The sequence below is a fragment of the Narcine bancroftii genome, chromosome 11 (genome assembly GCF_036971445.1).
Source record: "Narcine bancroftii isolate sNarBan1 chromosome 11, sNarBan1.hap1, whole genome shotgun sequence".
NCBI classification, from domain to species: domain Eukaryota; kingdom Metazoa; phylum Chordata; class Chondrichthyes; order Torpediniformes; family Narcinidae; genus Narcine; species Narcine bancroftii.
In genome coordinates, this window is record NC_091479.1 from 84,235,491 (window position 1) to 84,261,479 (window position 25,989).

General features: G+C 41.3%; 1 protein-coding gene across 1 annotated transcript in view; it reads right to left on the reverse strand.

Moving 5' to 3' along the window:
• The window catches only part of immp2l (inner mitochondrial membrane peptidase subunit 2), a 454,378-nt gene that overhangs the window by 8,965 nt on the left and 419,424 nt on the right, over nt 1-25,989 (reverse strand). The gene's annotated exons all lie outside the window — the stretch shown is intronic.

Genomic DNA, 25,989 nt, shown 5'->3' on the forward strand with positions numbered 1-25,989 from the left:
AAGCTATTTTCCAAATAAACATTCATTTAAAAAGAATATGCAAATATGAAAGAATACCTACCCGTATTTTAAATGTGCTGAATTCTGAGATTCTACAATTGATTTTCTTTTCATAAAGACTGTATGAATCAGGAATGTGCTTTGGTGAGAGCTGTCTATTATCTTAAGGGTTATGCACTTGACCGTTGAAAGCTGCATTAAAGCTATGACTGACACAATCAATAGTTACCCAATTTTCAGAAGCAAGTATAAACCAGTCAGCAATTTTACAGTATGTTGACAGAGCAGAATAGATGCTATTTGAATAAAAATCAGATCTCATTTGAAATACTGTTTTTGATTCAATAACCCAATAGCATAAATAAAATTTCCATTTCCATATAATTAAACTAAAAAGATAATGATGTCATTGATGAACCTTGCAGCATTTCGACTACTCTGGCTCTCTCTTGTGACTGCCCTCAGATAGTTCATTATAGAGATTTTCTGTGCCCTTGAAAAGATCACCTCTCTCCTCCCTGAATGAAGAACTCAATGTCCATGAACCCTAAGGCTGCTGAGTGGCACCATTTTTCACAGTTCCCTAGGTGAGGTTGAACTGTGGAATGTCTGTGCTCATAGTGGATCAGCAAATATTCTGCACCAGATTTCAGATTTCACATTTATTACCAGAGAACGTACATGACATCACATACAACCCTGAGATTCTTTCTTCTACGGGCCAGGCAGAATGACCACTGATTGGTAGTGCAACAAAAAACGACACAATGTACAAATAAAAAAGTGTAAACAAACTGATTATGTAATAGAGAGAGGGGAAAAAAACAATAAAGTTCAAAAGTAAGAGTCCTTAAATGAGTCCCTGATTGAGTCTGTTGTTGAGGAGTTCGATGGTAGAGGGGTATAGCAGTTCCTGAACCTGGTGGTGTGAGTCTGTGGAACCTAGACCTCTTTCTTGATGGTTGCAGCGAGAACAGGGCATGTGCTGGGTGGTGTGGATCCTTGATGGTTGCTGCTGCTCTCTGACTGCAGCATTCCCCGTGAATGTTCTCCATTGTGGGGAGGTTGATGCCTGTGATGTCCAGGACCATGCCCACTACCTTTTGCAACTCAGGGGTATTGATGTTCCCATACCAGACCATGATGCAGCCAGTCAGTACACTTTCCACTACACACCTGTAGAAATTTGCCAGGGATTCTGATGTTGTACCAAGCCTCCGCAAACTCCTGAGTATTGCCTCATAGATTCGGTGAGAGAAATTTGATCCTGAATGATGCTGTCTGTGGGGAATTTGCACATCTTTGATATTTTCGAGGTGTTCTTATTCCCTCCCATTCCCAAAAACCGATCTGGTTGGTAGATTGATTACCCATTGTAAATGATCTGCAGTGTAGGTGGGTACTAAGAGAATCAGATTATGGAGAAATAACTGCGCAATATTAATGTATAATACCATCTGCATGTCTTCTTTATGTAATACACACTAGATTTAAGTCAAGTTTATTGTCATCTGATTGCACAAGTACAACCCGATGAAACAGCATTCTCTGTTCCTCGGTGCAAAACACACAGACATATAATCAGACATAACTCACATACAGACAAACAATACATATGCAGGACAAGTATTTCATCTATATATATAAATAAATAAAAATTGTTTCATGAATAGGAGAGTCTTGGATGGTTACTATGAGCAGTTACTTTGGTCGTTCAGAAGCTGTCCCTCAGCCTGATGGTGCTGGCTCTGATCCTCCTGTATCTCTCCCCCAGTGTAAAACAGTTTTAAACTGTTCATTCTTAAGGCAGGCATTGTAAATGTAACTCTCAAGAAACTGGAAAATGCAATTATCTGGCATCTACTAATCTCCAATAGGTGCAGGATACTAAGGACTAAATCATTAAATTGAATCCCCAAAGTACCAGTAACAATTCTAGAATATCATTTAATGCAAATGGAAACAGACATTCAGAAACTGCCATAGAAACGTCCATTATTGTGAATTAATATACCCTCAGACTGAGGGTACCATGAAATGTTCACCAAAAACAAAAATGAGGATTTGCAAGAACAGCTGAAATATTTTCCAGGTTGCAAAATTAAGATTTGCACTCTGCATCTGCTCTATATTTTTCAGGTCTGTTGGAAATGCTTTCAGTCCTCAAGACTACTGCTGTCAAATATAAATAAGTACCCAGTTGCTAGATGTCCTCATGTGAAGAAAATTGTACAAACAATTTATCATTTGAGTGGTCAGTCTATTGTTCCCCGATGAGGTCCCTGTTACTGGTGTGGAGAGAGAGAAGGTGCTTAGCGAAGCGATCTCTCAGCCGGTGCCCAGTCTCTCCAATATGGAGAAGGCCACAAAGGGAGGACCGGATACAGTAAATCAATCCAATGGTTACACAAGTGGTGTTGCTTAATTTGAAAGGCCTGGTTGGGGGCTCGGACTGTGGTGAGGGTGGAGGAGGTGTGGGCGCAAGTACGGCATTTCCTGCATTGGGGGGGCAATGGGTAGGAAGCAATGAGTGCACAAGGGAGTCACAGAGGGAGAGGTCCTTACAGAAGGCAGATAGGAGAGGAGAGAGGAAGAAGTGTCTGGTAGTGGGATCTTTTAGAAAGTGCCAGAAATTCTGGAGGCTAATGTGTTGGAAGCGGAGGCTGATGGGGTGGTAGGTAAGGACAAGGAGAATCCTATATCTGTGGCATCTAGGGGCAGAGGGGGCCAGGGCAGAGGAGTGGGAAATGGAGGAGATGCAGATGAGGGGTGAGTTGATGGTGGTGAAGGCGATGCCACGTTTGTGGGAGAAGACAGACATTTCAGATGATCTGGATTAGAAGACCTAGTCTTGGGAACAGACTTCAAAATTTTAAATTCTTGGATGTCTCTCAAGATCTCTTCTGGGGCTATGTTGATGCAATCACGAAGAAGGCTCACCTGTGTGTTCGGCTGCACATTGTGAGGAGTTTGAGAAGATTTGATGTGCCACCAAAGACTCTTGCAAATGTCTACAGGTGTACCATAGAGAACATTCTGACTGGCTGCATCACTCTATAGTTTGGAGGTGCCAATGCACAGGACAGGAAAAGACTACAGAGGGTTGTGAACTCAACTTGTGCCATCAAGAGCATCAGTCTTCACTGCATCGTGGACATCTGCAAAGGCGGTGTCTAAGAAAGCACCGTCTATCCTCAAGGACCTTCACCAACCAGGCCATGCCCTCTTTACTCTCCTACCATCAGGAAGGAGGTATAGGAGCTTGAAGTCCAGTGACACAAAAGCAGCTTCTTCCCCTCTGCCATCAGATTTCTGAATGGACAATAAACTACAGCCATTAACTTTCTCTTTTGAACTAATCTAATGTAATATATAGCAATATTTGCACCTGTAATGCAGTCACAAAACAACAAATTTTGTGGCACATACATGGCGTCGTGAAGACACACTGACAGTGGTCGTCCATTGAAGAAGCCAAGGATCGAGTTGCAGAGGTGGGTGCAGAGGCTTACAATTTGGAGAGAACGAGTAATGAAAATTACAGAGTAAATTATAAAATCAACATTGTTCTGTGCTGTACAACTCTATGGCATTGTCAAAAGTGGAAATTATTTAGAGTTTGATATAAATTTCAGATATTGATGGAGCAAGATTTGTGATTGTTCGCCTCAGTTTGATTGGATTTGGTTTTTAACCAGTTTCTTTAATTGGCAGAAGATTAAGTAAATTATACCATTGTTTCAGCAGCTGAAGATTTCCAAGAGTAAAATTACCTTTCTGAAGTTTTTCTAAAGAATTACACTGGCTGAACATTGTTACTTTAACAAAATCTGATTTCAACAGATGGGCAGCCATCTGTGTAGCGGACTCCAATTCTACCTGGAGTTCGTTGAACAAATGCCATTCATTCAAAGGCAAGATTTTTTTGTAGTGAAAAGATATAATGCAACAAATTACTCTGAGAGAAACCTCAGAAACATATCCCTGAAATTAATGGTTGGATAGCTGATTGAGATCCTTTATATATTGATAGATCACAAATATCACAAAAATGGGATATTACCTTGTAAATCTGGCATGCAACTAACTTTAGAGCTGTCCTTCAGTGGATAAATTCAATAGGAAGTGAACAAGTAACATACTATTTTTTCAGTATACAAGTTCAATAAATGCTGGGGGGAAAAAAAAAACATGTTTTGCCAGTTTTTTCACACTTATGACTTTTGTCCCATCTAAAAAAATATGATGTAAAATTTTCACAACCTCAGTTAGGCATCATTTTTTTCTCAGAACGTACACATTCTCATCTTGATCTGAAAAAAAATTATGACTCTCACTTGATTGTCAGTCTGGAAGGGGTATTTTTTTCCAGCTTCATATCTATAGATTGAAATTCACCACATCAATGGTCACCTTTTATTGAGACATAAATTTGCTATCTAGTTCCCTCTAAAGACCTAAGGATAATGTTTGCAAGAATACTATTCTTTTTATAAGTCTCCATGACCATCCTATGAGGAATCCTTGTTATAAAAAAGGCTGACATTCTGTGCATGATGCACCACGGTTCGGGAATGCACATAATTTGCAACTACAGTTCCCCCAAATAGGGGAGGAGCTGGATTTGTGTAGATGGTTTCATATGGCAAAATGAAACTGGCCACCTCTGCATAACGCTGCAGGTAGAATCACAACCTTTTATCTGTTGAAGTAATGCACTGCTCTAAGCCTCCATGATTCATACATGGGATACTACTTTGGCTTGGCTTTGCGGATGAAGATTAATGGAGGGGTAGTGTCCACGTCAGCTGCATGCTCGTTTGTGGCTGACAAGTCCGATGTGGGACAGGCAGACACGGTTGCAGCGGTTGCAAGGGAAAATTTGTTGGTTGGGGTTGGGTGTTGGGTTTTTCCTCCTTTGTCTTTTGTCGGTGAGGTGGGCTCTGCGGTTTTCTTCAAAGGAGGTTGCTGCCCGCCGAACTGTGAGGCGCCAAGATGCACGGTTTGAGGCGATATCAGTCCACTGGCGGTGGTCAATGTGGCAGGCACCAAGAGATCTCTTTAGGCAGTCCTTGTACCTCTTCGTTGGTGCACCTCTGTCTCGGTGGCCAGTGGAGAGCTCCCATATAACACGATCTTGGGAAGGCGATGGTCCTCCATTCTGGAGACGTGACCTACCCAGCGCAGTTGGATCTTCAGCAGTGTGGATTCGATGCTGTCGGCCTCTGCCATCTCGAGTACTTCGATGTTTGGGATGAAGTCACTCCAATGAATGTTGAGGATGGAGCGGAGACAACGCTGGTGGAAGCGTTCTAGGAGCCGTAGGTGATGCCGGTGGAGGACCCATGATTCGGAGCCGAACAAGAATGTGGGTATGACAACGGCTCTGTATACGCTAATCTTTGTGAGGTTTTTCAGTTGGTTGTTTTTCTAGACTCTTTTGTGTAGTCTTCCAAAGACGCTATTTGCCTTGCGAGTCTGTTGTCTATCTGATGAAATGGTGCAGCCGAGATAGGTAAACTGGTTGTCCGTTTTGAGTTTTGTGTGCCCGATGGAGATGTGGGGGGGCTGGTAGTCATGGTGGGGAGCTGGCTGATGGAGGACCTCAGTTTTCTTCAGGCTGACTTCCAGGCCAAACATTTTTGCAGTTTCCGCAAAACAAGACGTCAAGAGCTGAAGAGCTGGCTCTGAATGGGCAACTAAAGCGGCATAGTCTGCAAAGAGTAGTTCACGGACAAGTTGCTCTTGTGTCTTGGTGTGAGCTTGCAGGCGCCTCAGATTGAAGAGACTGCCATCCGTGCGGTACCGGATGTAAACCATTGTTGAGGTCTTTCATGGCTTGTTTCAGCATCATGCTGAAGAAGATTGAAAAGAGGGTTGGTGTGAGAACGCAGCCTTGCTTCACACCATTGTTAATGGAGAAGGGTTCAGAGAGCTCATTGCTGTATCTGACCCGACCTTGTTGGTTTTCATGCAGTTGGATAACCATGTTGAGGAACTTTGGGGGGCATCCGAGGCGCTCTAGTATTTGCCAAAGCCCTTTCCTATTCATGGTGTCAAAGGCTTTGGTGAGGTCAACAAAGGTGATGTAGAGTCCTTTGTTTTGTTCTTTGCACTTTTCTTGGAGATGTCTGAGGGCAAAGACCATGTCAGTAGTTCCTCTGTATGCGCGAAAGCCGCACTGTGATTCTGGGAGAACATTTTCGGCGAGACTAGGTATTATTCTATTTAGGAGAATCCTAGCGAAGATACATGGGTTAATGAACAAAGAAATAGATGACTACTGTGGGCCTGCGAATATACAGTGTGACACCGTTCCCTGTCACCAAAACTGCAGTATAGGAAAGCCACCTGGATGTGGGGACATTAAAAGTGAAGGTGGGGGTCATTAGAGCACTGACACCTCATTTTAATGAAGAAGGCTGATGCTTGGAGCTTCTGATCTTCAACTGAATCTTTGTAGATATTTAAATATGTTTCTACGAAGTAAATTCCCTATGGAGCCTCGAGGTGACTGATCTGTGTGGCCCCTGGCTCCATGAACGGTAGGTCTTGGCTGGACAAGCCTCCGGAGAACAATCCTACCCATAGCCCTTTGCATGCTCACCATTCTTCTCTGCAATGAGGTTGATGGCTGTTCCAGTCTATAGTTAATAACAACTTCAGCCTTTTTGTGATTATTGATGAAGCATCAGAATTTTTTGACAGTACAAATTATGCCCCCTATTTTCATATATCTCTGCATATGTATAATGTTAATGTGAAAACTTAAGAGCTACTTCTAAAACATAATTAGACTTACCCTTTGTGGAAAAAAAAACTGTAAACAGCATTGCATCCTAAAAATGTATCAGTATAGTTTAACATTATTGTTTCAAAAATGCAGAAGAAAGCAAATAATTTATTTTCTTGTCACAAGATCAAAGACCCATCACGGTTAATCCTAAAATACCCCAATTCACATCCTAATTTTAATAGTGCAAAATATGATTATAGCCTCTCAAAATAAAATTATGATATTTTATGCATTAACAATTTAAGACAAGGAAAAAATGGATTAATACAGATTACATCAGATGCATAATGAGTTCCCCTTCTGTAAGATTATCTACTCATCATCTCTGATAACACCGATGGCTGCCTTCTCCTCAAGTGATCTTCAATAACTAAGGATGGATAAGATTTGTGCTTTAAAGATTGTTGCCTGCCTGCAAGGGAGGTATTTTCTTATCGGGCTAAACAGATGTGCCCTCTAATCCATTCTCTTCTTGAAACCTACAGTGTTCAGAAGGTAAATTACCATTGATTCCAGGCAGGAAAATTCATTCTTTCATCAGTGCTAAACATGTTCAATATTCATCTCTGCAACTTCAGTTCAAATAACTTCAGTAGATTTAGAATATGCAGGAGATGAGTATGACTGGTGACAGAGTTGTGTACTAATCTATTGCCAGCAACCAAAGACAAATTTTCAATTATTGTACAATTCTCATAATCTAAAAGATTTAGATGATTAATTATAAATCAGCAATCTTAAAAACAGTCCAAGAGAAATTAAGTCTTTTCACTTGTCTATGCCATCTTATTTAGTATTATTTTCAGTACAGCACAACTCCGATTATCCAAAATGGTTGGGACTGGACCTATTTCGGATGACTGAATTTTTCTGGATAATTGGTTATTTTTAAAAAACAGCCCAGTAGTAACAGCAAATCACTTGTATCAATGTTTAAACAACAACAAACAACAAGAGAAGGCTTTTAAAGTATTAAAATAATGTTTAATTCTCATTAAAAAAAATGCTGGCCACTGCCAATCCCCAACACCACCGCCAAACACCAAGACCTCCCATCTGTTGCCATCGATCCCCAGCACATCCCCACTGCTGTCATTGATCCCCGGGGAGGCTTACCGAGCCAGTGGAACACTCAAGGGAGAGTTGGGGCTTCTGTCTCTCCATGGGCTCATTCCAGCAGGGGCTTTTCCAGCTTCGTGCGCTGGACACAGTACTGCTGGAACATGCTAGAGCAGCACTCCAGCACCTCCTTGGGCTGCTTCATGACTACTCCAGCACCTCACAGGCCCGCTCAGGGCTGTGGCGCCAGTGGTTCAATAGGTTGTTGTTACCCATAATCCCCCAAGCAGCTGGAACTACTCTGCCAATGCCAGCACCATGGAAACGTGAATGCCCGTCCTGCTCCTGCCCGGGAGGCCACTCTCCTTGATGACACTGGGATAAGGGATTCTTCTGACCGCTTGCAGTTGGGAGACAGTGGGACACAGTTTGAGAGGGAGAGTTGGAGAGAAGAGTCAATAGAAGAAGGTAAAGAAGAAATGGAAAGAGAGAGGGGAGGGAGTTACCTGAAACGAGGACAACTGTCATTCTAATTTCATGCAGGGTGATTTTTTTTCAACCTGTGATGTCAGTTCACTTCGAAAAATTTTCAGATCACTGAAGGCTTCTGATTGTTTCAGATATCCTCATTCATCCAAAATTTTTTGGAGGCGGACATGCGTCACTTCTGGGTCCAAAAAACTTTCAGATAAATGAGTATTTTGGATTATCCGATTTGGGATAATCGGAATTGTAGTTACTTCAGGGACCTTCGTTTATTCATAACGATTAACTAATTTATAGAGCAGATTTTACAAATACTGTTTGAAGAGGGCACAAATATTGGAGGTATTCATTGATAATGAGAAGGATAGAATTGGGCTTCGGGGTGCTATTGAGTGTGTAAGGTGGTTAGAACAATGGCAGATGGTATTTAATCCTGATAAGTGTGAGTTGCTGCACTTTGGGAGGACAAATAAAAGTAGGATGTATACAAAGAATGGCAGGGCCCTCAAGAGCATTGAAGAGTAAAGGGAACATTATTATTCAAGTCTAAAGATGGCAGCATTGGTAACTAAGATGGTGAGAAAAAATATACAGGGTAGTTGCCTTAATTAGCTGCAAGTAGGAAGACATACAAATAATAAGTGGATAGGTTAGATAGCAATAGGTTCCTAAAACGAGAAAGCAGAGGTTTAGCATAAAATTTTTGAGAGATATGAGGATTTTTAAAAATGTAAAACATGGTTGGAATCTGACGTATGAGGTACTCTTACAAAATTTGTCTGGATGATAATTTGAAATGCTAAAGTGAAAAAGGCCAGAGACCAAGTCCTGTAATAATACAAATTTATGTTTATTGCCTTGAGACAAGGAACATTTTTTTGTTTGTTATTCAGCAAATCTATTCATGAATAAGTACAGCATAGCACAGAGAGCTACTGTGAACGCTCAGTGTGAATGGACTAAAAACAACATAATTGTACGAGTCTGAAGTTCATTCAGTAGATTGATGGTAGTAGGAAAGAAACAGTCCTTGAACCTGGTGGTAATCGATTTTGCATTCTTGAAAGTTCTTCCTGATGCGGGGGTGGGGTTTGGTGGGGTGGAGAGGAGCACAAGGATGGAGTGGGATGATTCCTTTAATATGTTAGCTGCTCTGAGGCATTGGGAGGTGCAGATGGAGTTGTTGGAGGGAAGCATGATTTGTGTGATTGTCTGAGAGCTGTGCTGACATTCCCTGCAGTTTCTTGCAATCTTGGATGGAGCAGATTTCAGATAATGCAGTGATATATCCTGACAATCAACATGTGCATGTGTAGAAGTTGTTGAGCGATGCAGGTGACATGTTGCATTTTGTCCTGAGGTGGTAGAGGCCTTTTTAATCATCGTGCCAATGTGGTTGGTCCAGATCTGGTTGTTACTCCAAGGAACTATCCCTACCTCAGCACCTTTGATGTGGACAGTGGATTGGCTCTATCCTCTTCCTGAAATCGATGACTAGCTCTTCAGTCTTGCTGACATTGAGGGAGAAGCTGATATCCTGGTAGATATATAGATAGGTTCTTGATTATTAGCATGGACATGTTGGGCTGAAAGGCCTGTCTATAGATATACAATCTCTATGACTTTATGTTCCTCTGACTCCATGTCTCCATTTTATCTCAATGTATCTCAGGAGAAAGGGGAACAACTCCAGCAAGAGTGAAAAGAAGTTACAGAGCTTGCAAATGCCATTAACTTATATTCAGAATCTGTCCACATAATGGAAGTTCATAAAAATGTATTAAAATGCAGAAGAGTTCGACCATATGATTCCTTGCTTGCTTCACCAGATAATAATGAAAGAATAATCTTGACCTCATTCAATTTCCTACCCAACACTGTATCCTTTGTTTCTCTTTGTGTCTAAAAGTGTAATAATTTCATGTGTAAAATACTCAATGAATGAACATCCATTGCCCTCCCCCCCACCCAGGTAGAAAATTCAAAAGCTTTATTACACACTGAATAAAGAATATTCTTTTCATTTCATGTTTAAGTGGTTGACCACTTATTTTGAAAACTTTACTTATTTTTTTATACTCTCCAGCTAGATGAAATAGCTTTACAGCCACTATTCAATCAATTGCTTTCAAAATTTTCAGTATTTCAATTAGATCACCTACCATTCTTCTAAACTCTAAAGAATACAGGACAACTTTAAACAGTCATCTTAATCCCAGGGATCAATTGAATGAATCTACATTACATTGTCTCTATGACAGTAAAGTCTCTCTTACTTTAGATGTTGTCTCAGAAAATAAAATCCTTGTACAAATTGTTGCCTTTCCTGTTTTGATTCGTAAACAGCATGGGATTCACATTGCATTGATAATCAGCCAGTCGCAGACAAAACAATAGAGCTTCTTCCAAAAAGAGCTGACGTTCTGCAGTGCTTAAAAGCACATCACACACTTCAATAGGTCCACAATAGGAAAATCTATTGGCTCAAAGTTCATAGTGGTCCAAAGAAAAGACCTAGCAGGACTAAGAAGGTACTGACAGACTGAGACCACCCATAAATTGGAGGAACATGCCTCATTTTCTGACTGGGCACTGCCAACTGGATGGCATTAATATCAACTCTGGCTTTCGTTAAAATATCGTTCACCCCACCCCCCTTACTTCGCCAATCCTCTCTCTCCATTGCCTGTCGCATTTCACACAGACATGATAAATTCCACCTACTCCATTATCACACCCAATTACCACCTTTGTTGGTCTGGATTCCTCCCCCATTGTTTGAATTTTCAAACTTTCTGATATATCCTGCTTCAGCCTTTTCTGATTTTTTTCCTCGAAGAAGGGCTCAGACCTAAAACGACGTCAAAAAGATCCTAGATGCTGAATAAATCAGCTGAGTTCCTCCAGCATTTTCCTGGTTTTACTAAGAATGGACAATAATGGGATGTAGGATCACTGACATCATTCATTGATAAAGACCGTCTGCGTCAGAAGGTTACATCATCATGAACCACACATCATTGTCAAACCCCTCCTTTACAGGGTATAACCTGCACTCAGAGTGATTATAAATGCATTACTTTTTACTGCTAATATCTTTTTCTGAAACTAGATTGCTCATGCCATACAGAGCTATTGAGCCTTGAGTTAATTTATGTAGCAGTCACACTTATATATTTCCCAGCAGAGGTGGCTAGGCAGCAATAAACAAAGTGTTCCAGGCTGATTTCCCTCTTGCTATCTCTATCCTCGACCAGTTGTTGGATGAGGTCATCTCACCATAGCACATCAATTGAAATGGAGACCTTCCTGGGCTGTGTAGTTAGTGCACTACATCAAATCACTGCAGACATTACTTTTCAAGAGAAAATGCTGGTAGGTGATCTAATTGAAATATTGAGAATTTTGAAAGCAATTGGTTGGATAGTGGCTGTAAAGCGATTTCATCTAGCTGGTAACAGAATTAAAATTCACTTTTTTTCATTTCCCTATTCAGAAGAAAGATATCCATGATCGAAGCTGTTCAACTATAAAAACCTATGTTGATATTTAGACTGTTGAAGATAAACATTAGTATATAAAGGTTTATGTTCAAGAAACAAAATCAGATATTACACCAAGGACAAGAAAAGTTGACTGACCGTAATTAGCATTTGTCAGTAAGTCAATAATTAAACAAATGCAAGGCAAAATCTACAAATTGTTAATGTACAGGCAGCCAGCAAGAATTTTACCAGGGTTATACAAGACATAGAGTGACCAACATAAAAGCAAGAATACCCTTTCTGCTCCAACACACTGATGCATTCCATCAACTAAACTAAAACCTGACTGTTTCAGTATTAATAATTTGCTAAAATCTATAATGTTTGCTTATAAGAAGACAAATGTTCCATTAAAGTTCATATCTTAGTTCAAAGAGAGGAGTTCAAATGATTAGTGTTGTAAAACAAAACAACAAAAGTTGCAACTTCCTGAATAACATTGGCAACTTACTGGTGTCATATATGTCATTTATACTAAAATGAAATAATCCATGGTGATTCACAGAAATACGATTAAATAATTTGCCAAATTAGGCCTAGGTGTCCAGGGAGAGTTTAAAAGACAAATGACTAAAGGCTTGGTCAATCACCAAGTTTTAAGGAAGCATCTAAAATAAGGAGAGATAGAAAGCCAAAGGCCTAGAAATTCTCTGTGGCTGGAAAGGCAAAGAGATCGATGACCAAAGAGTGGCAAGAGTAAGTAACTCAAGAGGCTGAGGCTGAGGCATTGGTCTACAGGCTTTTATTCACAATGGACAAGGATCTCATCCTGTGTCATGATCTGGGCTTTATGGGAAAGGGTCGGGATGTTGGAGGTTTTATACAAGGTAAAAGGAGGGAGGAGCTGCAGGTACAGTCACAGGACAAGGTGGAGCCAGGTAATCAGGAAATCAAGAATGAAATAGAGTTCAGCAGTTCAACCACAAGGGTGAATAGCTCAGTGTTTCAGTGTAACTGTGGTGGGGGCTGTTGGAAGGGGAGCAGGAATGGGAAACTAGAAAGAGTAGTTCAAAACTGAGTTACATTTGAAATTGGAGCCATTGTGTAATGGCAATTAAAAATGTGTGGATTCATTCAACTAAGAGTGAAGCAAGATATGGGAAGCAACTAAAACCTATTATCTTTTAATTCACTACCAACTTAACCAGAGAATTGATTTTGAAATTGATATGCTCTATCAATAACTCCAAAGCTGTAGTGGGAGGAACGATAGACTTTATTATACTTTAGACTTGAAGCTGGCCCGATGCTATGAGCTCGACTAAGGAGGGCTGAGGAGGTCGACCTTTATTCCAGAGGCCCAAGGGAGCGAGTCACCAGTGGGGGATGGGCCAGCTACCCATTGGCAGTCACATATTCAACATTATTCGTATCATCACAGAAGCAGAATGCCAAACTTTGACAAAGTTCAGGGAGAATTTGGTAATACTCATCATAAACATTCAGCTTTAGGTGAGGTATGAGTGAAAAATGATCTGTCTGTTGCATAGACTGATTAAAAACGAATGCGGTACTTTAATATACATGGAAGCAATGACAGATGCTCCTTATGTTAGATTCATGTAACAACTTACTCCTCTCTTGATTGCTGCAAAAATTGGCAACTCACAAGAAAGATATAGGTATATTCATTCCTTTACTTTTTTCCCCCATAATCTCTTCAACAACAGTTGTGAAAATTCTGCCTCTCTGCCTAACACTGACAGGATTTCTAATTCTCAAGTGGTGTTTAAATTGAACGTTATTTTTTTTTAATGTGGTGGTGCACCTGGTTGCAGAGGTCACTTTGGCTCCACACAAGGGTGAAATCGCCAGCTCTTTATGTATAGTGTATGATTGTAAACTAAAAAATGCGAAGCAAACTTTCAAACTGAGCAGTTTTAACCTGCTGAATGAAGGGAGCCAGACTGCAGAGCGGATCAATTGGAGGCACTTAGGAGGATGTCGGAGGTGCTGTGCGAGAAGGCGGACGTGTGGCAAGTGGGCTGGCATTGAGGTTAGACTGCGAGTTAACTACTTCAGGCCCACGCTCCTGACGATCTTATTCGCAAATGTAAGATCACTGGAGAAGAAAATGGATTACCTGAGGCTGCATCTGAGCCAGATAGAACTGCAGGGCTGCTGTGCTCTGGTGGTTACAGAAATGTGGGTATAGGACTCCATTCCAGACTCTGATCCAGCTGGATAGTCTTATCCCCTTCAGGGCAGACAGAGATGCTGCTACTTCCGGCAAGACTTAAGGAGAGGGACTATACATTTACATCAGTGAGAAGTTGTGCACAAATGTCTCTGTTGTAAGGACCTTCTGCTCAACAGAAGTAGAGTAACTAATCGTGAAATGCAGACCCTTCTACCTGCCTAAGGAATTCTTGGCCATGCTGACTGCCGCAGTTTACGTTCCACCTTCGGCAAATAAGGGTGAAACGATGAAGGAGGTTTATGGTGCTACGTGTGAAGCCAAGGCATCTTACCCTGAAGGTGCCATGATTGTTGTCGGCGATTTCAACCATGACAACCTGAAAACTCTCCTTGGTTACTCAGATCACATTATCAGTCCCACTAACCATGGCATACCACTGGCAAAACGAACAAGGCCAGTCGCAGAGAGATCAGGACATAACCGGTGGGCAGAGGGGGGGGTGGGAGCACAACAGGACTGCTTTGAGACCATGGACTGGAGCAGTTTCAAGAAGGCAGCCACCTACAGTGGCATGTAAACATCGATGAGTACATAAACTCAGTGGCTCGCAACATTAGCAACTGTATCGAGGATATGTTATGGAGATCAAACGCTTCACAACCAGAGCTAACCGAGCAGAACTCTCCTGACCAATCAGAGGAAAAGTGTTGGTACACATAGAGAATCCATAGTCAGCTGTGAGACACTGGTGACAAGAGACCATAAGTATCATAGACCAAAAGATACTTTGCCTTGCGAGTCAAAGATGCTTCCCTTCCAGACAGACTGAACATCTTCTATGCATGGTTTGACAAGAAGGACAGGCTGGCGCCAAAGAAAACTCTGACTCTCCCTGATCAATGGGCCCCTTGCATAGACACGACCATGGTGAGAAGAACCCTATCCAAGGTGAACCCACACAAGGCAGTGGGACTGGGCAACATACCCAATCGTGTACTAAAGGACTGGGCAAACCAACTGAGGGAAGTCCTTATGGACATCTTCAACACCTAATTGCAGCAGCCCCAGCTGCATGAGTTTCAAGGCAGCCACCTGGTACTAAAGAGGGTGGCAGAAACACACCACAATGTCTACTAACCAGTGGCACTGACCTCCACCATTATGAAATGCCTCAAGCGTCTGGTGATAGAATATATCAAAGCGCACCTCCCAGAGACTCTGGACCCATTTCAATTGATGCTAAAACCTTGTCTCTCCATTCTGTCCTGCCCCACTTGGTAGAATGAGGTCTCATACTCCAGACTGCTTTTCATTGTCCAGCTCAGCATTTAATACAATCATACTCCAAAGGCTCATGGAGAAGTTCTCCTCGCTGGGACTTAACACCCTTCTCTGTAACTAGATTCTGGACTTTCTAACAGAAAGGTGACTGTCTGTCCAGGTAGTCAACAGAAGATCAAATGCCATCACACTGAGCTCTGGCACACTTCAGGGCTGTGTGCTCAGCCCGCTCTTTTTCACGCTTCTGACCCACGACTGCAACACTAGATCCAACTTCAACAGAGTCATCGTTTGCAGATGACATGGCAATTGTTGGCTCATCAGCAACAATGAACAGTCACACTGCAGAAAGGATGTGTGAAATGGTGCAAGAATAACAACCAGAGTCTCAATGTGGCAAAACAAAGGAGATAATTGTGGACTCAGCAGGACCAGGGCAACCACCCTCCACTGCAACACTATGGGTAGTCCTCAACTTACAACTGTGTTCTGTTCTGACCAGTCGGTTGTATCTTAAAATAGATGTAAGTCAGAAATACAACATGGCAGCCACCAAGGCCAGCTTCACCCAGGCCACCCGTCCATTTGAATTCCCAACCGCAGATCCTTGCACCAGCTGCCTGTGCATACTAACTCATGACCGTGGATCCTTGCCCCGGCTGCCACATATTCTCGCCCCAGCCACCTATGCATCCGAACTCCAACGATGCATGGCTGCCTGAGTATCCGAACTTCCAATGTCTCAGCCACCCGAGCATCTGAACTCCCAATGCCCCAGCCACCCAAGCATCTGAATGCCCAACGGCCCGGCCATCCAAGCGTCCAAACTCTCAATGCCCTGGCTGCCTGCACATCCAAACTATTGTTGCCCCAGCTGCATGAGCATCCAAACTCCTGACACACCCAAACACGGACTTACCGTCCCACCCATCACAGGTCCCGAAGCCTTGAAAAAAGCAGGTACTGTACTGTATTTACGAGGTCAAATGTTTGACCCATGTAAAAGTCGCCCCCCTCTTTTATTGGCCCAAATATTTGACGATTATACGAGTATATACGGTATATATTTTTTGGTCATATATATGGATAGTTGTAAGTCACATAGGTTAAAGTCGGGGAATACCTGCAATAGCTCAGTAGTGGAGAGAGCACCAAATTCCTCAGAGTCCTGGACACACAACATCAGCTCACTTTTCAGAAAGGTGCAACAGTGCAGGCGAGACTACCTGCCATCATCCTGTCAGTTTTCCACAGGGGGTCTATGAAGAGCATCCTTGCCGGCTGCATCACAATGCTGTACATCTGCTGCAGAGCATCAGATCAGAGGTCAAACCGCAGGACAAAAGAGTGACAGGAAGGATCACTGGAGTCTCCCCCCCCCCCCCCCCCCCACTTCCCCCCATCGATGTGATTTACCAGCATTATTGTCTAAAGAGGACTTGCAAAATCAGTGAGGACCCCTACCACCCTGCATACAGCATCTTCCAGCTATTCCCGTTGGTAAAGAGATACAGAAGTATCAGAGCCGGAACCACCGGACTGAAAAACAGCTTCTACCACGGGCAGTGAACTGCTGAATGACGGATAAACTACTCACACAAACCCTCCATGACTCTGCTGTTAATTTAACAATAATATTTATTTATTTGAATATCTGTATATATGCAATGTATTGTTTGTCTATATGTGTGTTTGTCTGTATGTATGTTTGCAGTGTTTTACACCGAGGATCAGAGAATGCTGTTTCGTTGGGTTATACTTGTACAATTGGATAATAAATAAACTTGAACTTTTAACTAATGAACACAGAACATTAACTTATGCATTGGTTTCAAGTTCTAAAACATGGTTAGTCACACACAATGGTGAAATCTCCTGTTTCAGTTCATGTGATTTCTTTAAGCCAATATTCTTTAATTTCTATTAGTGAGGCATCTCCTGAAACATTAAACAGTGTAAAAGACAAGATTTAGACAGGAAAACAATCTGAAGGTGTAGGTAGCGTTTAAGCTATCGATCTTAAGATGTTGATATAATGCAGTTTAGAACAGGACATTCAGCACTGATAAAATCAATGAGCTTCTGCAACGCCTTGGGAAGGTCTTTTCGGTATTGATAAACTTCTCTGAAGGATGTCAATTTACACTTTTTATTTATGGTTAGAAGATGAGAAGCTTTTCTACTGAGAACAATAAAATCATTTTTGATCTGTATCAAATCAGCCACTGTTGTCTACAGGCAATGTATTCCAAGCAATTGCATTTTTCTTATGTGGACATTTTTGTCCCAGAGGATAATAGAGAAGGTTAATTTACCCAATGGACAAAATTATGTGAAGTGGGTGCATTGCTGTTAAAATGCATGTTTGATTTAGCATGTTCTGGCTGCATCATGGTTCAGAGACTGAGGGAAACAATGCATAGGTTTATTGGTCCTGGCACGGAGGTCAACGTTGAAGAGGATCAGAAAATGAATTTTGTATTTATTGGGGTGATATATTCCATTGACTGCACTAACCTAGCCCATCTTTTCTGAAGCTCTGTTGTTCTGTGTGGCCTCCAGGCTTCCTAAAGGTCTTTACTTCTGATTCAAGATACCTAACTAAGATTTATCTTTCTCCCATCCTCTGAGGTGTTAATTAAGGGGAATAATCCAGCACTTCACTCTTTTAAAGTGCAACACTGAAGTGTCATTGTTACTTGGAGTTTGATAAAGAGTTCCACAAAGTCTCCTGTTTGCTTCCAGACCATCACAATTCCAGCAGCAATAATTGAGCAAACTTTAAAATGAGCACTTGAAATCAACATCAAGAATGTACAGTAAAATTCCTTGAATCTGGAATTCAACCAATTGGCAGCCTCATGCAGGCAGCCAAAAAAAATGAGGGAAATAGATTTTTAAAAAGTAAAATAAGTAAAATTAAAATAATAGGTAAAAATACACAAGATTAAAATTGTAAACGTAAATCTTCTCTGAAGTAACACACAAACGTTTGGTGAAGATGGGAGCAAATATTCAGCCATTGGAGGGCCTTGGACGGGCTTGGCTTGTGGCAGCTATTTGAATAAAATTGTGTGAAACAGTGATGGCGTCGCCCAGGATGAAGAGTAGGTTGATGCCTCTCGCCACTGGGGTGACTCTCTTAAAATGTCTCCTCATCCCTGCTTTAGTAAGAGCCACTCCGGTCAGAGGCTTTATCCATAAACTTGGGGGGAGGGGAGAGGTTAATTATCTATAATGTTATTGTTCGTCTTTCTGGCGGCTCCGTGGAGGGGAAGGAAAGTGCAGATGCAGCGATGGTTAAATGTTTTCAAAGAATATGGCTGAAAATAAAGTTAAATACTTTAAGGTTTATATAATCATGCAAGTGAAGTTTGTTCAGTGTAAATATAGTACAGTATTTTTGTCTTTAAATTGTTTATTCTTAATGCAGGTATAGCAGTTTGATATTGTAAGAGTAAGTCTCAAGTAACTGGAAAATATACTTATCCAGTATTTACCAATCGCCATAGGTGATACCAGGAGTTTTACTGTACTTACTCCTTATTGGTTAGTTGCATTAGGAGAGGGCTTTAACTGAAGAGTCAGCCTGCAGCACAACATTGAATAGGAGTGGCTGTTAAATAAGCCTCTGGTTAGCTATTTCTGCAGTTGACTCAAGCTCTTTAATAAAACAATATGTCATGCAAACCACAGGATAAAACCAGCAATGTAAGTCCTATAGGAGCAAGATATAGGACTTGCTACAGGAGCTCTTTGGCTCCAAAATATTAATTAAAATCACTTCTTAGAACTTTAATATGAGAGCTTAGTTTTTGACTTAGCCAAGGATGAGATTGAACCTTTATTTCTTTTTAACACTGCTTTAAGGGTTCTGTAATGCAAAAGACTTGCTTGCAACATACTTTGTTAAACCTGCCATGAATCCTGAAGGCACAGGTTTACTGTCTACTTTCTCAGGAGTCTAAGGAGATTTAGCATATCATTGTACTGTATCATCAAACTTATACACGTGAAGTTGTATCATGGACTGATTTGGAAAATTGCATTCCAAGGCAGAAAGTAACACATTAGTCAACTCCTTTATGGGCACTAACCTCTCAACCTCTGAAAATATTGAAATGAGGAGCTGACTCGAGAAGGCAGTCATCATCATAAAATATCCCCCTCCACCATGGTCACATTCTCTTCTTGGTAGAAGGAACGTAAGCCTGAAGTCCAGCACCTCCAGGATCAAGAAGATCTTTTTTTTTCCACTAACTATTAGGCTCTTAAACTTCCCTGTTCTATTGTAACCTGAATATTTCACCAAGATCAAAAATATCACATTTTATTCAGTAAAAGCAACTGTGAATATTTATCCTTTTATATTTATAATGCGGGAATTTAATTTATAATTATTGTTTACCAGTATATTTTGTGTATCTGTGCATATGCAGCAAGCAAGAAAATTTTTTACTTAGTATTTGTGGGTATGACAATAAATGCACATCAACATTGTCATCAAACTGACCATGTGCTTCAAAGGATTCACGAGTTTTCTAATTAGGGACCTTAGTTTGAGAAAAAAATGACATGGCTACCCAAATTACATCAGAGAAATTTCTCCTGTACTACATGATAAATATATTCTGCTCCCTCTCCCTCTCCATACTTAGTGCTATGGTATTACACTAAGTAAAGAATTCTAGGTGCTTGACAGCTTCAGTTTGGAAGGGTATTTGTGGACTTTGTTGCTCCTGCCGATTTGGGTGTTAGCAGCCACATGACCAGGAGATGTACGAGCTACTGAAACATATCCCATGGATCTTATGCCAGAGATACCATGTGAGTGAACTGCTTGGGTCCTATGGAACTCTTTGAATGCTGTTGTGTTGGTCCCCCAACAGACCATGCTCTTTCTTATTTTTATAGCTGCAACACTGATATAATTTTTGTCGTTAAAGTTCAGGTCAATTCCTTGATTATGGGCAATGTTCGTGCTTTTAAAAGTTAGAGGGAGCTTTCTTTTGATGGATGGTCATTGCTCACAATGTGATCTTTCCCTCCCACTTGGCCTAGATGTGACCGTGATACATGTTTAATTGATTCGTGAAATTGCCTGTGCACATTAGACCTAATTCCAGATAGGAGAATCAAAAAAGGTTTAATTACACCTTAAGATGGGGTGGTGTTTAGGTGATTAAATTTCAAAGAAAAAAATCTTTTCAAAATATATGAAGATAGTAATCTGACTTTGGAACTAAGTGAAGGAAGGAAGGAGGAAACATTCTACCTCCTGTTGGTGGTAAAAGTGAGGAGCATGATCTGAACACTGTCTGGATCTGATTCCCGAAGGATAGTGTTACTGGAAAGCGGCAGTCGCAGGAGAGATAGGAATACAATTGGCATTCCCAGTAATATTAACAGTGAACGTTAATTGAAGGTGTCTTTACGCAGATGGCCAAATTCCTGCTGTTTGCTGATGGAGCCTGTGAGTTGCTCATTCATTGGTAGATATCTGCACCTCCATAGTTCTGTGCATAGGGTAAATAACTGTTGGTTTTGTTAGAGTAAATACTGGCATCATCAGACACTTGATTTTAATAAAATCATTGAAAATTGTTAGGTTGTTTCAGCAATCCAACTACTAACTTAGAAGGAGCAGTTAGTGGATGGATGTTTGGGGGAGGATGTATGTGGTGGGGTGTATGTGTTTGGTCTCACAAACTATGCAGCCACCTCCCCGTCTCCCATGTACTCCTCCATCTGTAGAAAAGCCTGTTATTCTTACATTGGCCTCATCAGTCACCTTAAATCCCATAGAAAAACTCACAAAAACAGGAGTAAGTCATTCTTTATTTCAAGGGATTGTGCGCACGCACGCGCATGGTTTTCCATCACCTCACCCCTCCTGAACAACCACCCACACAGAGTTGCTGCATTCCTCCAATGCTGCTCAGATAGAGATCACCTCTTTTAATAGTCCTGTTGTTAGCAGCTGTGCTTTCAGTTGCACAGTTCTAGAATTCCCTCCCCAACTTTCTGTGGGAAAAAGTTTTTGGTTACTTGATGTAATGGGCCAGATCCTGCTGGGCCTGTCCGACCATCCAGTATCATCTCCTGTGGTGATTGAACGTCCGTAACTCTCAGATGAGATGAGCCAATGTCATTAGATGCCTGCAGCCTCATACGTGATGAGGAGGTAAGAGTGGCAAATGGTCCTTGGTGATGAGGTAGGTTTGTAGCAGAGCCCCCTGCCTCCATCAAAAATACACATTGATGTGCTTTGTGAAAAGCCAAAGCAAAGAATGTTGTTTGTCCTCTGCGTGTGATTTAAAAAATTCCCAAATGTTCCTGATGTTTAAAGATATTTTGCTTTGCCACACCATAGGAGGGATGTGAATGCACTGGAGAGGGAGCAGAATATATTTATCAAAACATACCAGGGGTGTAGGTTAATGGGGTGTAAATTGGGCGGCACAGACTCTTGGGCCAAAATGGCCTGTTACTGTGCTTGATGTCTAAATTTAAATTTTTTTGAAATGTTGCCTTGAATGGAATGTTTGAGTTCTGCAGAAAGACCGGGTAGGGGTTGAGGGTGAATGTGATCGTTATATAAAACATGTGGGACAAAGATAGGGTGGATAATGAGATGCCTTTTTCTCTAAAAGCAGGTTTAAGGTGAAGAGAAAGAGGGTAAAGTGAATCTGAGGATTTTACTCACACAAAGAGTAACTGCAATGATTGTCAGAGAAGCAAGTCATCTCACAGAATTCAAAAAGTATCCAGATGAGGACTTGAATCATCAAGGCAGAGAAGGTTATTGATCAAGTGCTGTTAAATGGGATTAGCATAGATGGGTACTTGATCAAGTTCTACATGCCAATTTAACAAGTATTAAAACTGAGATAAATATTAAAATCACAAAATAACACTAGAAAAAATAATTATAAAACTTTGACCTATGTGTAAAATAATTTAAAGACTTACCCCCCCCCCCACCCCCCAATAAAAAACACCTCCTAATCAACAAGTCTATAATTTCAATGGGAGCACAGGAATGCTGGAAGAAGGGCTCAGGCCCAAAATGTCAGTTTTACAGGTATATCTTGGATGCAGCAAGTCCTGCTGAGTTCCTCCAGCATTTCTGTGTTTTTACTACCATCACAGTGTTTGCAGACTTTTACGTTCCAGTAGAATTCCAGTGGGGTCTGACTTGGCAAAGGAACTGAGAGACAATTTGGCAGAGTAATTGAGAGCAATCCCAGCAAATCCCAGAAAGCACCATCAATGGACAACACCATCACCCAGTTTCTCCAGGACTCACTGCGTGGACATTTCCATTCAAATACCTTGAGTGCCAGATTTTGAAAAAAGAACATGCGGCTACAGCTGGCAAGGTTTGGCTCAATATTTTCCTCTGTGGCTCAGTGTCAAATTATGTTTGATAACACCTTTGTTAAACATCTTAGTATGTGTTATTACATCAAAGATATTTATATAAATGCAAGATGTCATTGTTGGAATAAAAAGAAGGTTCAGGAAAGGAAAACAAGGCAGGCAAACTGGCCCCACTTGTAAGCCACGCGGAGGGGCAGCTGGCCAAAATGACGCCATCGGGGGTTTCCCTTCCTTCCAGCTCGGGGCTCAGAAACCCGCACTTGGGGACCACGTGACACCCGGGTGACAACAGCGCCCTCCAGCGCGTTTCTCAGCCAGGTCCGGGCTGGGAGTATAAGTGCAGCCCAGCAGCCTCCAATAAACTAGTCTGTTCACTGAGTTCAACCCGTCTGGTTGCGTGTGTTATTGCAGGAGCAGAGTAGCCACCGCTACAATGGCAACATATGTCTAAACTGCATTATGCAGTGGTGAGATTGGGAAGTACAGTACCCCAAGTACCTACAGGGATTGGTAGATGCCGGATATACAAATTTTACGATAGCTTGAGACTTTCTAACTATTACACCAGAATAGACAGTTTAAAAGACAAAAAACAGTGCAAAATGTAATTTCAAAAAATAATTATTGTAGTACTTAATTATGTAAAGTTCACTTTTTAATTTTAAAAAAATTTATATATATAGCACGGCACTGGCCATTTCCGCCCATAAGTCCGTGCTGCCCAATCGGATAATTCCCATAAATTCGAACCCCAGTCGCTGCTAAATGTAACCTCGTCCCAATTAACCACCACCCCCCGCTCTGTTTACAGATAAAGCCTTACTAAAATACTTAATAATATACTAATAAAGATAAAGATAATTACCAGGCAGGGATAGGGAGACACTTTGGGAGAGTCACCCCAGCGACGAGCGGCATCGGCCTGATCTTCATCCTGGCCGACGCCATTTTATTCAAGCACAATTTTATTCAAACAGCTGCTGCATGCAGGGCTCGACCAAGGCAATCTCCTAGCTGAAGGGTTGTTCCCCTGTTTACCAAGAGATTGTGTGTTGCTTCAGAGGACATTTACTTTTACAAGTTGAAATGTCTATTCAAAATGTTAATTATTCTATTTATTTAAAAAAATGCATTTTTTATTTCCTCTATTTTTTTTTCCAGTTGCTTGAATTCTGGATCACAGGGATTTTACTGTATTATCTTATACCAGTTATTTAGAATACTGTATAAGCACATAACCATGTACTTGTAAATATGCTGATTAAAGAGCTATTAAAAGGATAGTCAGCTCCTTTTTCAAATTCGAAGTAGCAGTAGCCTCCTGTGTAACATTTTTCTAGGAGATTAATTAAAGATAGCCTTTTAACCAAATCTGACACACACTTCACAAATACTGCTGAAGGTATCACTTTCTCAGGAACCAACCTTACTTTTTCTTTCAGAAGTCTTTCAAAATCAGCCTTTCTATTAAGATTTACTCCAAATGAACTGCCTGGAAATTGCAACCTGGCAGAAAATCTGCATAAAATTAAGTACTCCACCATAGTTTGGTCCCTCTCGGAAAGACCTAAAGAGTGGGTCTCCAATGGTTCTTTCAACCATCTGGGGATAAGAGGTTGCAGCTTAAATTTGAAACAGTCTATAGTTAGCCACTTACTTGCAAAGCTGGATGCTCTGCTAGGAAATTCAAATAAATCATGAACAAAATATTGTGGAAGCTGGAGATCTTAGATGAAATCAGAAAATGGTGGAAATATTCGGCAGTTGTGGGGGAAAATTGCAGAGAACATTTCTAGTTTTGCCAGAACTCATCGGAAAAGTTCACAGTTTCCTCCTTCACAGATTCTACTTGATTTGAAGATTTCAAATGTTATGGCAGGATTAACTGCAGAAAGACCCACTTATAATCAGTTTTATCAACGTAATAGGCAATTTCTCACCTGCCTTGACTCTTGATTCATCAAGTTCAGTTTACACAAAACTTACTCCTATGCAGACTGCATACAATGTTACACATTTCCATCCCAGCCCCACTCAATACCCAATTGAGGCATGAAATCAGCTGATGCATAGTTAACTAATGATGCAACAGTTGATTCTGGGACCAGAATGGGATAATATTACCAATGCAACACTCCAGAAGCACATTTGTTATATGTGGATTGTGGAGGAACATATGGCCTCTCGGACTGAACATTGCGGATTGCAGAGGGTCACGCATTCTCCTGTCTGAAACTTGTTCGGAATTCGCATCACCTGCCCAATCAAGGTTGGACTCTGGCCACCCTTTAGTGCACACCTTGCCATTGGCTCATTTAAATGACTCAGGGTCATCATATACAGCTCAGAACTGTATAAAACATTGATGCATAGCCCACTTCTTTCTCTCTGACTCGTGGTCCAAGCTCCGGACATCGCTCCACACCAGATCACTACCGTGGACATTGCTGGAAGAGTCGCAGGTAAGGTGTGCCCTACATCTAAGTTGAGCCATAATACTGTGATAGATCAGTGCTTCTAGAGAGCTGTACCCCCGTTGGTACAGGGAATCTGGGGTGTGTTTGGAAGTCCCAGTCTGTTGAATGTGTACATGTGCATGAGCATGTAGAAAATAGGTGGCCATTGGTATCTGAGCCCATCCTGGGTGGATGTGAATGTCTACTTTTGTTTAGTAGCAGAGAAATTAAGTATTGTTGGACATTCTCCCCTGTTTTCCTGTAATTGTCACACTTGAGTCCAGACTCATCTCTCTGTGAACCCTGATACTCTTCCAACATGGCAAGTGCCAGTTGCTGGTCTCATAACATGTAGATGATGGAATCCAACACAAAACTGCTTCCACACTGAAGCAACAGAATAAACAGGAATTCAGGCAGAGCCAGTGGGACTGATACTTCATTCCTCCAAGGTTTATTACTTACTAGCAAACCTTTTTTATTCAATTAACATCTATTAAGGTTGGCCCAGTGACAAAGCAGGTACAGCTGCTGCCTTGTGGCTCTGGTGACCCAAGTTCAATCCTGACCTTTTATGCTGTGTGTATGGAGTTTATATATTTTCCCTGTGACTGTGTGGGTTTTCTCTGAGTGTTCTTTCTTATCCTAAAGGTTATTAGCTACTGTAAATTAATCCTGAGAAGGGTGATGTTGATGGGAATCTGGGGAAAATGGGTTAATTACAGGGGAATTAATGGGGGAAGTGTATTGCTTAGAGTTGGCATAGACTTTACAGGCTGAATGGCCTCCTCTACATGGAAATACATTGGAACTTATACAAATAAGTAAGAATTAAATGTAATT